This window comes from Artibeus jamaicensis, unplaced genomic scaffold, assembly GCF_021234435.1.
Source record: "Artibeus jamaicensis isolate MK-2021 breed Jamaican fruit bat unplaced genomic scaffold, CSHL_Jam_final contig_426, whole genome shotgun sequence".
Taxonomy (NCBI): domain Eukaryota; kingdom Metazoa; phylum Chordata; class Mammalia; order Chiroptera; family Phyllostomidae; genus Artibeus; species Artibeus jamaicensis.
The window spans coordinates 10,223,233-10,238,549 of NW_026521826.1; positions in this window are offsets into that span (position 1 = coordinate 10,223,233).

Consider the following 15,317-nt stretch of genomic DNA (forward strand, 5'->3'; position numbering starts at 1 on the left):
ACTTTACCTGTGATCAGTGGGTTTTGAGGAATTAGTAAACCTTTCAAGTTACACTCTCTCACTCCGTGGAGCAAAAGCGTTGCAGAGACTAGTGGTGACAGTTGAGCACAGAGGTCCAACTGTCATAGAACAGCAGAGGAGAACTAGTGCTGACCCAGTGCTGGGGATTTTAACACAGATCATCCCACTGATGCCTGAGTACCCAACAAGACAGGTGTATTAAGAACAAGAAAATGAAACACAGAGAGTTCAAGTAATTTGCTGGAATTATATAATTCGTAAATGTCTTAAATGTGATGAGAACCCAGGTCTCTCATTGTCTAAGGTTAGTGTGCTTTCTAACATTTTAAACTGCTTCCTGATGAGAAAGCAACTTAACTAAGGAGCGGGACAGTGATGCCACCCCCAGAGGTACTCTGTGGTTTATGGTACTCTGCAGTTTAGTGTCCTCACTCCCACTGGAACTCCCCTGTCCTTCCCACTCTGACAAACAATGCCTTTCATCAAGCACTTCCTATGTACCAGGCTCTGGACTGAGTGATTCACATGTATTATTCAATTTATACCTCATAAGAGACCTATAAAGTAGTCATCATCATCCTTATTTACAGGTGAAGAAATGTCAGTTTAGAGAAATTATTTGCTTAAGGTCCTAACTACCTGAACCTAGGGCTTCCCAATTCCAAAGCCTGTTCACTTAAACTCTATGCATTATTCCACTAGTCAACTATGAGCAGAGATCAAGTTCACTGTCACATGCCATCTATATAAAGTGAAAGATATTTGTAAGTCTGACAGAACATCTTATTTCTAACCACATTGCAGTAGTACTTAATATTCTTGGATGCTTCCTTAGATTTCATTGAGTTTCATCTTGGAATTTCTGAGCCCAGTTTAACAAAAATGTATCCAAGATCAGTATTGTAGTTGAGAAAGTTGAGAACTTCGAATACCCAAGCCAAGGCAAAATTATCCCTTCAATTTTAAAAGCAAATGGGAGAGTTGGCACTGCTCTTTATCTTCTCAGGTGTCACCAAAAGCCATAGACAGAATCAGAAACAGAATTACAAACTCCACCTCCAAGCAGAATGCATCCCTGACTTTGGAGTTTGGGGATGGGCTGTTGTACACAGGGAGAGAAAAACAGCACAGGATAATGCTCTCTGCAGCCAAACATCTCGGTCACCAGAAGAATTCAGCTCTCCAGAGTAAGAGGCTTTCACTGATGAGCAACACCAGCATGTTCTTGTTTGAACCAGAGAAATGAAATGTAAGAGAAGCAGAGGAGGTGGGGTGCAAGTCACCTGTGCAGGAAGCTGTCTGCAACTGAAGCAGGGTAGAGGACAGAAACTGCAGCTGACAATGGGGAGAAATAAAGGCTAAAATTAAAAAACAGACTCCAACACAAAGTCTACATGCCTAAGAATTTCTGTTACTCTGAACCACGGCCCTAGGATATTTCTTATCCAAGCCCCTACAAATGTCTTGTCTAGAAAGGACTTTGATCCATTGAAATTTTTACACACACACAAAGGAAAATGTACCCAACATAAATCAGTACAACATTATGTTTTTTAAAGAAAGGAAGAAAGAAAGTAAAGTTACCCAAGAAAAATACTGTGATGGGACAGATGAGTCCTGGGACCAAATACATTGTCATGAGTTTCTTAAATGTAATGAAGCAATGGTCTTTATAAACAAGCGCTCATAGCAGAGATGTAAAAAAAAAAAAAAGATATGATATGTATAAAAGAAGCGAAACCTGAGGTATCTGTGCTCAGGAAATTAGTGCGAAGGTCACAGTGGAAATGGCACATCTGATAATAAGCCCAGCTGAAAACACAATACGAGGCCTGGATGGCAAGACTTTGAGAACAGAATAAACCTAACTGGATTCGAACAGAGTTATAATTTTAGAGAACTTTTTGGGTGAATTGGAATAGTACACCAGTGGAAGGGAATGCACTAGCTAGTGTGAGAAGTCTGAGGAGTTATAAAGACAATGGGATTGGATAGTGTCTTAGTTCATTCAAGCTACTATAAATTCAAGCTACATGGATTGTGTGGCTTATAACACAGATGTATTGCTCATAGTTCTGAAGGGCAGTACATCCAAGATCATGGTGCCAGCAGATTCATTGTCTGGTGAGAATCCCCTTTCTGCTTCGTAGACGGTGTCTTTTTGTTGAATCCTCACGTGACGGGGTTATCGAGCCCTCTGGATTCTAATCCTGCTATATAAGTGCACTCACTAACCCATTTGTAGGGGCTCCCCTCTCAGGATCTAGTCACCTCCCGAAGGCTCTGCCTCCTAACGCCATCACACAGGGGATTAGATTCCAACATATGGATTTGGGGGACACAAACATTTAGAGCATAGCACAGGGCTATTGCTAGGCTCCATCAATATTTTACAAAAATAAAATAAAAAGCTATGAGTGTTTACTTGGCAACTGAAAGCCAAGTTTGCAATCCAGAGGAATTCCTTAGTAGCTTGCAAAGGGGCTCTCATCTCCTGAGTAAGTGGGAAGGCAGAGAACTCTGAAAACTATGCCCCACCCACATTCCCCCCTTGTTTTAAGACAATGCAAAGACCTCCTCTCCACAAGGAAGAATCTTCTCCCTACTTCCCCCCAACCGTTAGACTCCGGTTAGGGCTGAGGAACAGCGTATCCCAGGCAGAGATCTTGTCCCTAGAGATGTCATATGCCAGAAATCATCTCCATAGCTCTGTAGGTCAGGATTGTATGGCTGCCATTCCAACAACCCTGCTGCTCATTATGGTCATTGCACCCCCTCATTTCCCTTCCCCATCTTCTGGTAATTAAGAGCTGGGACCTATCCTCTCTTACAAAAGTATTATTCCCATTGCTATCAGTGAGCCTAGCTGGGCAGTCAACAAGAGTCCTACTCAGCTTGTACTGTCAGAAGAAATAAAAGATGGTTTCTTAGGAGGCTGATGGGAGTTATCACATAAAAAGTCATGATCCCTAACCCAATTTCCAGTTCTGAGCCAGTTATTAGACCCAGAATTTACTGACAGAAGAGGAGGTTGGTTCCCCAGGAGGAAAAACTCTGCAATACCAATTCTGCAAGTATATATAATGCTAATTCCCCTAGTCCATCACCAAGGGAGCTCTGGCATTTTAACTGGGCAACTGTATTGGAAAAAGAGAAATAAAAAACATTTTGAGGATTCTTGTTGATGTTAATACAAGGAGACGTGAAGTGTTTGTTATACGGCACCCTTGTTTAAGTTGGGGTATGAGAGGACAGGTAATAAATGGAGTCCTGGCCAAGGTCCAGTTTACATGGGCTTGGCCAGTGATCCATTTTCACACTTTCTGACTGGGTAACTGAGATTGACCTACTTGGGAATTGCCACACTCCCTACATTGGATCCTTGGCCTATGTGGGTGGCTTATGGGTGAGGCCAAGTAGAAGCTTCTGATTTCTTCTCCCAAATCAAGATAGAAACCTCAAACAAATACTATGCCCCAGGGAACAGGAAGAATGGCAATGATCAGTGCCATCTGTAAGGATATAAAGCAGGAGTTGGTAAATATTTAAGGCTTTGCAGACCATGTAGTACCACCATTTGGCTTTGCTATAGTAGCACAAAAGCATCTATAGATAATATGTAAATAACATTTCTGGGTTTAAAAAAGATTTTACATATGGACACTAAAATTTGAGTTTCATATATTTCCATGTATCACAAAATATTCTTCTTCTTTTTGACTTAAACCATTTAAAAATGTAGAAACTATCCCTGGCCAGGTTGCTCAGTTGGTTAGGGTATCGTCCCACACACCACAAGGTTGCAGGTTCAACCCCTGAACAGGGCACATACCTAGGTTGCAGGTTCGACCCATGGTGGAGGCCTTGAGGGAGGAAACTGTTTGAAGTTTCTCTCTCACATAGATCTCTCTCTCTAAGATCAATAAACATGCCCTTAAGTTGTAGATCACCCTCATTAACACACAGCATGGACGAGAATTTTTTTTTGTCCTAAGGCAGGCACTGAAACTTCGGACTCATTCATTACTGTGGCAAAACTGACTACTACGCATCTTGCCTCTCACACCTTCTCAAATCTACAAGAATGTAAATTCCATGAAAACAGGGACACGATTTTGTTCACTGCTCTTCCCCTAGGTCCCAAAAGGGTGACTGCCCTTAATAGTCACTCAGTAGAATGTATTGAATGAGACCTCTCATCTATTACCCTCTGTCCTCTTCTGTCTCTCAAGAGATGACCCAGCTTCTCATTTCATTGAGAAAATTAGGCAATGAGAAGAGTTTCACCTCACCCACCCACCACCATGTTTACCAGCAGAGCTACTCTGACTCATTACTATCTTCTCCCAGTTTTAGTAGTAGGACCATCTCAGGCTGGTTCTTTCATCCATGCTCCAAACCCTCCATCCTTTCTCTTATTCAAAAGCTTTGTGCCTCTAATAGTAATAGTAATAGTAATGGTAATAGTAATAGTAATAGTAATAGTAATAGTAATAGTAATAGTAATAGTAATTTATCTCTTGTCAGCATTTTCATCGACACGCCACTATACCATAACTCCCTTCTTAAAAACAAACAACTATAAAGGATACATGGCAAAACCAAGAGGGGTGGGGTCAGGGGAGGAATGTGGGGATGGCTGGGGTAGAGAGGGAGTGGTGGGGGGAAAAAGCAGAACTGTACTTGAACAAAAATAAAATAAAAATAAATTAAAAATTAAAAAAGGTTTATTTAAAAAAAAAACCTCACTAGTTCTCTGGCTGGTGTGGCTCAGTTGATTGGGTGCCAGGCAGTGACCAAAAGGGTCAGTTGTTCAATTCCCAGTCGGGGTACCTGCCTGGGTTGCAGGCCAGCAACCTTGCAGTGACCAGCCTTTATTGGGTTTCTCAGCACATTATATGATGGTCCTCATTTACTATGCACAGGTTTTCTTTAGGTGGTTACCTTTCACAGCCCAATGCTGGTAATCACATCACAGAAGAAGGATATTTGCAAATGAAAACGCAAAAGTGGTTGAACCTGTTATACTCATTCTTGGAAGGTTTAGCATGGTTTTTAGGAAGTTACTTAGCAGTAAATGTTTGTCACAAATCCGGGTGAGGGAGTTTTTAGCAAAAGCAAGATTCAAAGTGGCCTAGGCATATTGCAGGCCTGATTCACCACAGGAGAACATATCTGTGGGCGTGGGTCCTGTGCATCTCTGAGTGGGAGCTGGGTCCATGCCAGGCAGAATGGTCTCCTACAACAAATGTACCACTCTGGTGGTAGATGTTGATAGTGGAGAAGACTGGGGGTGGGCAGTGGATATGGGGAATAAATCTATACCTACCACTCAAATTTCCTGTGAACCTAAAACTGCTCTAAAAAATAGCCTATTAAAAAAATAGCACCACAACTCCTTCCAGCTACTGCCTTGCATTCTCTGCCCCTCCTTTAGAGCAAAGCTCCTTAAATGAGTTGTTTATCCACCACCTGTACAATATCCACCGAAATGCCAATTAACCATGGCCAAAACAGAACTCTCGATTCCACCTCTCCCTCAGAATCCTAAATCACCTTCTACACACCTTCACTATCCTGATAAATGACATCTTTCACTGAGGACTCAAGTCAAAGGGCTGAGTAATCCTTGGTTCTATTTTCCTTACATTCTTCATCCAAATAATCACACAAGTTCTGTGAGCTCTACTTTTAAAAATATCCCCAAAGTGGGCATTTCTTACCATCTTTATTGCTTTCATCTCAGACTAAGCCACCATCATCTCACTGGGGTAAATGCAAGAACCTGATTGCTTTATTCTCTTGTATTGCTTACTGCTGTCTTCTAGCCCACCCACTCTCACAAGCCTGCTTGCTGGTCCTAGGACATCGAGCTCATTCATGCCACAGGATGCTCTTTCCCCAGACAGCTACATGGCTTATTCTGTCATTTTGCTGAGGTCTCTGGCCAAGTGCCATCTTCTCAAAGGGGCTTTTCTTGACCTTTCCACCTAAAAAAAAGTATTATTTCCATCCCCATCCCAGGAATGCTTTACTTATTTGCATTATTTTTCTTTGTAACACTTATCACTATGGAACACTGTGCTATATATTTATATGCTTACTGTCTGTCTGCCACATCAGAATTTAAGCACCATAATAATAACAAGGATTTTTTTTCTGTTTAGATCTCACTTAATGCTTGTCCAATGTGCCTGGCACACAGTAGGTACTCCATAAATAGTAGCAGTAACAGAGCACCAAAATGAGCTCAGTAGGAAATGAAAAATTATCTTCTTTGTATAAAGCAGAAAGACGGGTCACCAATGTGGGTAAATATGGGCAATAATAGGAGAGATATGGGTTCTTCAGAAAAAGGAGAAAAAATTAGAAATTAGTTTTGTCTTCACATGGATGAAATTAACCTAATCTCAAGAGAGTTCTATCACTTCATCTATCACACCAGAAACAATATTTGACAGTAGTTTGGGAGAGAAAAAAGAGGTAACTCAAATAAAAAGTTGTGAACTTCTCAGAAAAAATAAATTTCATCAATTCAAGGTACTGTTAATACCCCATTTGGCCACAACTGATGAGACAGATATGTGGATTCCATGAATTGAACCACTTGCTAACGTCACTTCTAGAATCTTCAGACAGGCTCCTTTGTCCTATTTTAATCCTCCAGGAGTTATATATTTATGAGACTGACGCGCTACCTACTGCGCTAACGAGGCACCTCAGGAGTTATATATTTAAAAAGTTGGCCTATTTTGAAATTCCCCCAAAGTTCCCTGCTTTGCCCCTGTTTTTAATTTTTATTTTGTTTCATTTATTTTCTCAAGGTCTGAAAGTAGACGTTGCTGAAAAGAATTGTGGGGAAAGCTGTCAAGCTTTTATGGAGAGTCAAAGTTGTTCAAAAACCAAAAGCAAAATGTTATCCTTTTTCCTCCTTATTCTCCCTCGGCCCACACACTTGAACACAATGCTACCCAGCTCAGTTTATGGAGACCCATCTGCTCTTAAGAAGCAAGTCCAGAGAAAAAGAGAACGGTACATTTTTCTCCTAAAGAAAGGAACTTACATCAGCTGACTAACTGCATCTACTTCTCTGTATTCTTGTTGAGAGTATTGACTATCCCAGCTACTGAAACTGAAGATATAAACACAGTCGAACCCATGTAACACATTGCATAATTGTGGATTCAGATATTTCACAACTGAATATTTCTCCTCAAACCCAATGCCATGAAGTATAAGCCTGATGAAAACCAGTTGAGACTGGTACCATATTAATTTTGTCTCCCCAAAGTAGAGCTCCAAAGGGGTTCTCCATGTCATCATTCATGCAGTAGATACCTACTAAGCATCTATTTTGTGCAAGGTAGTGAACTGGACACTGAGAATAAGAAGCTGACTTAGAAGCATTTCCTCCCTCTAAATACAGGTTTGAATGAATACCAGCCATGTCTACAGAGAGTGATAACACAGGTATAAATTTGAAAATGCAGAGTGATAGGACAGTAACATTGTTTAAGAGGTAGGTAGACCTGGATATCTAGACATGATACCACCCCTAAGTAATTGTGTGAGTGTGGGCATTTCACAACTACAATGAGATTCAGTCTTCTTTTAAAAAATGGAAATTGTGATAGTACAGTGATCTCATCCAATTGCTGTGAGAAGTCAAAGAGATAGATAATACATATAAAATGCTGAGCACAGGGCCTTAAAGGTAGTATGTGTTTAATCAATGCTAGCGATTATTACTGATGTTAGTGAGAATGAGGAGGGCACTTCCTGACATAGGGATGTAGGGGAGATTTCCTTTGGGAAGTGGCATTTGAGCTGGATCTTCTCCAAAAGAAAAGAAGAGTCCAAGTTGGGGGGTTAGTGAGCTGTCGATATTTTGGTTGTTGTTGTTGTTTGGTTTTCTGTAGCAAAGACAGACTGAAGGAGAATATTGGGGAATTTATGTTGAAGTGATAGGCTAGGGCAGATTATGAAGGATCTTGAATGCCAGGCTAAGGAATCTAGGCTTAATTTCATAAATAGTATGGGCATTCTTTTTTAAAGTATATTTTATTAATTATGCTATTACAGTTGTCTCCATTTTTTCCTCCCCTTTATCTACCTCCAGCCTGCACCCTCCCACCCTTCTAAATTCCTCCCCATCTTAGTTCATGTCCATGGGTTGTATATATAAGGTCTTTAGCTTCTCCATTTCTTATGCTATTCTTACCCTCCATATATTTCATGTCTGGCAATTATGTTTCTTATTCCCTGTACCTTTTTCTCCCATTCATGACCTCCCCTTTACCACTGATAACCTGTCATATGATCTCCATTCCTGTGGTTCAGTTCCTGTTCTATTGTTTGTTTAGTTTTTGTTTTGTTTTTTAGGTTCAGTTGTGGATAGTTTTGAGTTTGTTGTCATTTTAATGTTCACAGTTTTTTATCCTCTTTTTCATAGATAAGTCCCTTAAACATTTCCCATAATAATGGTCTGGTCATGTTGAACTCCTTTAATTTGACCTTATCTGGAACGCACTTTATCTTCCCTTCCATTCTAAATGTTAGCTTTGCTGGATAGAGTAATCTTGGATGTAGGTCCTTTCCTTTCATGATTTGGAATACTTCTTTCCAGCCCCTTCTTGTCTGCAAGACAAGAAACCATGCAAATTTTCTTTTGAGAAATCAGCTGATAGTCTTATGGGAACTTCTTGTAGGTAACTCTTCCTTCTTCGTGCTACTTTTAAGATTTTCTCCTTATCTTTAATCTGGATTGACTTAGTTATAACATGTTTTGGTGTATTTTTTCTTGGAACCAATTTCTTTGGAACGTTTTACACTTCTGGACTTCCTGGAAGTCTATTTCCTTCACCAGATTGGGGAAGTTTTTCTTCATTATTTGTTTAAATAAGTTTTCAATCTCCTGTTTTTCCTCTTCTCCTTCTGCCACCCCTATGATTTGGATGCTGGAGCATTTAAGGTTGTCCCAGATGTTCCTTAGACTATCATTTTTTTCCAATTACTGTTTCTTCATTCTGTTCCAGTTGGATGTTTATTTCTTCCTTTTGTTTCAAATCATTAATCTGAGTCATGGTTTCTTTCCCTTCACTGTTGGTTCCTCCTATATTTTTCTTTATTTCACTTTGTGTAGCCTTCACTTCTTCCTTTATTTTGTGACCAAGCTCAACAAATTCTGTGAGCATCCTGATTACCAGTGTTTTGAACTCTGCATCTGATAGGTTATGTATCTCCTCATTGCTTAGTTCTTTTTCTGTAGTTTTGATCTGTTCTTTCATTTGGGCCATATTTCTTTGTCTTGGTGCACCTGTACCATTGTAAAGGGCAGAGCCTTGGTTATCCTCCAGGGTGAGGCAACCCTCTTTACTGCATTGTGGCACCATATGTGGGAAAGGGGTCAGAGAGGGAACAATGCCACTTGTTCAGTTCTCACTCCACTTTCTGTTACTTCCCTTGCTTCCCACAAGCAGATTATGCCCTTTCAGGTGCTGATTCCCAGGTGGGTGGGTTTGTGTACATTCTAGGATTCCTTGAGCTTCTCCCATGGACTCTCCTGTGAGACTAGGAGTTTCTCCCAACAGCACAACCCCCACTGATTTTTACAGCCAGAGGTTTTGAGTCTTTAGTTTTTCATGCTGAAACCCTGGGTTTCCTGTCTGTCTCACTCCCCAGTTGTTCCTTCTGGATTATCCACCTGCAAATGTGGGAGTGCCTGGTCCACCAGCCCCTGTCTCACCCGCATGGTCTGCTGCCTTGCTGCATGTCCTCTCTGCCCCAGCCGCCTGTCTTTGGTCATCCTTCCAGTCTGGATGAATGTTTCTTTAACTCCTTGGTTGTCAGACTTCCATGCAGTGTGATTTGTTTTGGTTGTTTTGTTTTTAAATTGATTGTTATCCTTTTTTTGGTTGTGTGAGGAAGCGAAGCATTTCTACCTACACCTCTATCTTGGCCAGAACTCCATTATGGGCATTCTATAGACTCTATGTGTTAGATACAGGAAGAGAAAAATAACAGTGTTCTTGGCCTGGCCAGGTGGCTCAGTTGGTTGGAGTGTCATCCCATGCACCAAAAGGTTTTGGGTTAAATTATGGGTCAGGGTACATACCTAGGTTGCAAGTTTGATCCCTGGGGCACATACAGGAGGCAACCAATCAATGTTTCTCTCTCATCTCTCTCTCTGTCTCTATTTCTCTCTCCTCTCCCCTTTCTTTTTTTCTCTAAAATTGGTAAACATATCCTCAGGTGAGGATGAAAAAAAGACAGGGTTCTTCAGGAAGATTAAACTGGAAGAAATGAGTAAGAATGATGGAGGTATGAAGAGATACATTGTAAAGCCACTTGGACGGCTAGGTAGAGGTCTAGACGAAAAGTTACACTGAGGCCTCCTCCTGATACCTAGCCCTCGGAGCTCTGCTGGTGCCCCAGAATCTTCTCAAGATAGCCAATGGTAATTGATCAGTACTGGCTTGAAAGACAAAGTGTATTATTACCCATACCTAAACCCAGGTTATGACGGAAGAGGTGAGGGGCTTTTCCTGATATTCATCCAGCAAACATATCCTGCCCTATGGAAGGAGAAAATAGGAATTTTACTCTAGATAATCTCTGTTATCTAATCCCTGTTATCTCTGTTATCTTATTCCTGTGAGAAGGAATAAGAATGGTCATCATAAGCTGCAAAATGATAACATTTTTCAACTATCAAAGACAGAGGACTCAGTTTTTGATTCATATAAACCAACAGTTTTCTTCCAGTATTTTATAGGTGGGGCAATTTGCAACAGTAAAAAAGTTCCTTGGGAACTAGACATATGAGTAGGGGCAAGTTTTTTATTCATAGCACATTTTGGTTTTCCACAGTAACCCCTGTGCCCCATCTAGTAAAATCTGGTGGAAATTACAAACCTTAGAAATTCGACTCAGTGTAACAATAACAGGATGCACCTGTAGATTTCGTAGAATTAGCAGCAACCTTCTCTTAACATCAGTCTGAGAGAAATAAAACTGTTTGCATATAACCAACTTTGCCAGAACTTGAAGAGGTATTACACATCTCTCAGTGATAGAAGGTATCAGTCATGGCAGATACTGTACATCCCTCCACCATCCATCCATTCAACAAACTTGTACTGAAGACCTCAATGCTCCAGCTTCTCTTCATTGGGGGATTTGCTATTTAGGGGGGTATAAATCTGACAGTTGGCCTGCAGTTAGTTCTGCTCCCAACACTCCATAATTAGCTAGTGAACTTCTTGAGAGCAGGAACCCTATTTTTATTTCTCCTCACATCTCCCAGACTTTGGACAGAATGTCTTGTTCCTGGATTCTTAGTCTGTACTCATTTAATTGAATAATACTAAAGTATGCATCCAAGAGTGCATGAAGTGTTAAAAAAAGTAAATTGTGCCTTGGCTGGTGTAGCTCAGTGAATTGAGCTCGGGCCTGTGAACCGAGGGATCACAGTTCGATTCCCAGTCAGGGCACATGTCTGGGTTGCAGGCCAGTTCCCAGCAGAGGATGCACGAGAGGCAACCATACATTGATGTTTCCCTCTCTCCTTTCCCTCCCCTCTAAAGATAAATAAATAAAATCTTTTAAAATTTTTTAAAAAGAAGTAAATTGTGTGGCCTTAAATGAGACTTCTGGTCCACATCTAAAAGACAAAGGTCAGAAAGGCCTGGGATATCACAGGCCTGGGAGAACAATCTTTTACTGAACTGAATGAGAACATGGACTATGTCAACCATAGGCTCTTTTCACCACCTCTGGTCATTATGCTGCCACTATCCAAGAAAGCAAAGAGTTCTTTTTGGATTGTGACCCTAAAACCACAACTCAGCCCATCACTCGGCTAGGGAAAGTAGAGTGTGAGATGAGAGAGCAAGGCTGCTTTTATGTGGTGCAGCTGAGTAAGGCAGAACAAGGCTGAGTGTTTAAAGGATCCCTGCAGAATCCATCAGTCATTTCTCTTGTCAAGGGCCCATCTCTTCTGTTTGAGTAGATTGTGAGCATCCCTACAGATTAATTTCTTAGATCTCTCCTATATCTAGCATAATTCTTTAACTGTAGGTTTTTCAAGAGCATCTGTTAATAGACTACCTGATGGAAGTGAATACTTGATCTGAGTTTCACCTTTCCCTTCCTTATTCTTCCCTGGGGAAGATGCTAGTAAACAATGAAATGGTAAAGAGGACAGGAACAGGAAATGAAAGAGAGAAACCACAATATTCATGAACTACATAGGCTTCCCTCTTGAGCCTATCTCACAGAGAATGCTGTGCTCAGCTTTTGAACTCATCCTCAAGGCTAATTAACTTCAGAAGTCATGATAAAAAAAAATGGGAATCTTATTCAAGATTTTTGAGGACTGTTAGGGGAAAGGTTTAACACTGAGAAGCAAATTGAAACTATTATCTTCCAATTATTTTTTAAAATCTCTGTTAAGGTCTCTATTTTCTTCCTAAAGTTCCCCTTAATTTTTCAGTCTACCCCAATCTCTTTTTTTGGCACTCTCAACTCTACTTCATCATAGTCTTTTTTTTTTCTTCAGAGCAATTTTTCTTGCTCCTATCATCTTTAATGTGCATACTAATGTCCACCCTGTCAACCAAACTTTGGAGAACTAGTGTTTTAATACCTGAAAACAATAATAAGCGGATTTAATAGAGAGTACATCCTAACAACCTTTAGTTTCTAGTATGACAGCATCCTCAGTGATCAGGAATTAGCAAGGCATGGTGGCCCATCATCAAGTGGGACTCACCCTCTGACACTGTGTTCGCTTTTTAAAAAATCTTTTTCTCCTTATTTCATCCTTTTTCCTTACTTTCTTTTTCTGCACTCAATCATCACAATCTATTTCTTTTATTTTCCTTTCATACGAGAATATGTGCCACTCTTCATTAGTGTGGGGAAAGACTGGGGAACCAAGGTCTCAGAAAGGCTGGCTGATAAATGCCAAAACAAAGTTTCTGTCTTCAAGGACCATCCAATATAGTGAGAATGAGAGAACAATCAAAAGTGAACAACTAACTCCTATCCATTAATGGTACCACCTTTCTGCCACTTACTTAACCTCAGCCTCATGCACCCGAATTGCATCATCTGTTGTTTTTCCATGTGCCCCTGCTGGTCTCTTAATTTGTGTTTACTTGCTTCTTCACCAGAGAGTGTTCAAGGAAAGGAAAAGATGAAACTTTAATCAGTGAATTTTACCTTTGCCAGAGCCCACAGTTTCCATTCTCTATATATCGGATATTAAAGCTGTGTTGTTCCTTTGCAATATACTCTGACATCATTCCACTTGTCATTCCAATTTGCATCACCTCATTCATATCCTTGTTGTTTCATGACTGGGGAGCATCTTAGCATCTTTCTGTATCCAATCTCCCCTTAACTTTACTCTCTTCTGAACAGTGCACCAAACTCAGGCTAATTATGATGTCACTTAGATTATGTTCTGCCCCTATTTAGATATCTTCAGTGGCTGAAGTTCAGACATCTTATGCCATCCTTCAAAGTTCACCCCAATCTAAATTCAGCTCATGTTTCTACCCTAAGCTTCCACTACCTGACTGTGGAACTCCTATTCTGGTGAACCACAGACCATGCCATGCTACCTCAGTGTCCACCTATCAAGGCTACACACATCTTTCAAGGATGATAAGGCCTTTCCAAGTCATATCAACCTGGTATCTTTTCCCTTACTGAATTTCTTTTTATTTTTTCTTTTAGATTTCATTTATTTATTTTTAGAGAAGGGGGAAGGGAGAGAGAAAAAGAGGGAGAGAAACATCAATGGTTGCATCTCATGTGCCCCCAACTAGGGACCTGGCCAGCAACACAGACATGTGCCCTGACTTGGAATTGAACTGACAACCCTGTGGTTCACAGGCTCCACCCACTGAAGCACACCAACCAGGGACCCCTTCCTGAATTTCTATGGCTCTTGTTATAATAAACATAAGTGTTGGTCAATTTTTACTGTTAGAAAACTGTGTCAAGCCAAAGATAAGTCAACCTGGGTCAGAAATCTGTAGTCTGATGAGAGGAACAGTTTATTCTGGGAATTACTAAACATTTCTGATAATAGAGTTGAGCAATTTTATGATAAATGTAGACTCAACTTGCACAGTTGACCATTTGTCCTGTGAGAAACTTAGTTACCTTTAACCAAATGTTAAATCTTCTGTCGTGAATCTAATCTACAAATGTTATCTAGCTACCCTGTTTCTAAGAAAAAAATATGTATCTACTAGGAAAGAAATTTTTGAACTGCACTTATTGGAAAGTACCACCTTGCAGCAGGCTTGAAATACAACTTTGACATATCATGCTCACAGAGAATTTGTCTGAAATTGCTCTAATATATGTTAGTGATATTTTAATGCAGACGCATCTTAACAAATAGCAGTTGTACACCACATGTGTGACCCAACTGTTAGGTGACATGAGTTCAAAGATAAATTGGGTCAGGCCCATCCTCTAGAGGCCCACAGTTTGGCATGGAGATCTTTAATCTGTGACCCTCAGGCCCTTGAAGTTCAAAGAGCCCATCCATGACTTTTCTGAAACAGCCTGCCAACTGACTATGTGCTGATGAACTTTTTTTTCAAGGAAAGAAACTACACATTACATCAGACTCTCAAGAGTGTTCTTAACTCTCCCGAAGATTAACCACCAGACCAAAGGAAGAAAAGGCATATAAACAGTGGATTACAATGCAGCAGGGCAAATCCTATGAAAGAGTGAGTATAAAGGATAAGAAAAGGCCTCCTAGAGGAAGAGATACACATGTGTCTTTCCATCTCAGTTCGTTAGGGGTGGCGGCTTTGATATATACATCCTCCGTGTGAGATTATACACAATTCATGACAAAATGGATCTACTTTCTTCTCCTCCTCTCTCTCCATCTTTTCTCTGCACAGTACAGTGAGCATCACCTAGAAATGATTGAGAACTCAAACAAAAAGTTCAGCTCAGTGCAAACTGTAAAAGTCAACTAGGTTATTTGTTTTGCTTAGTCCATCTTAGCACCAATAACAGTTGGTCCTCTTATTCTGTCAAAAAAATGTGGGGGCTTTGTGATATGGTATTTTAAATTTTTCATTAATATGAATTTAAATACTTTATAATTACTGTCAGTTAAATACTTGAAGATACTTGTTCTGCTGCTTTACTAGTTGCTTTGCTACTTGAGCTTGAGGCGATATGTTGGTTCAAATATCAAGGCAATGAACCTTAAGGTTCAATAATTTTAAGGTTTATATGAACCTTAAAATTATATT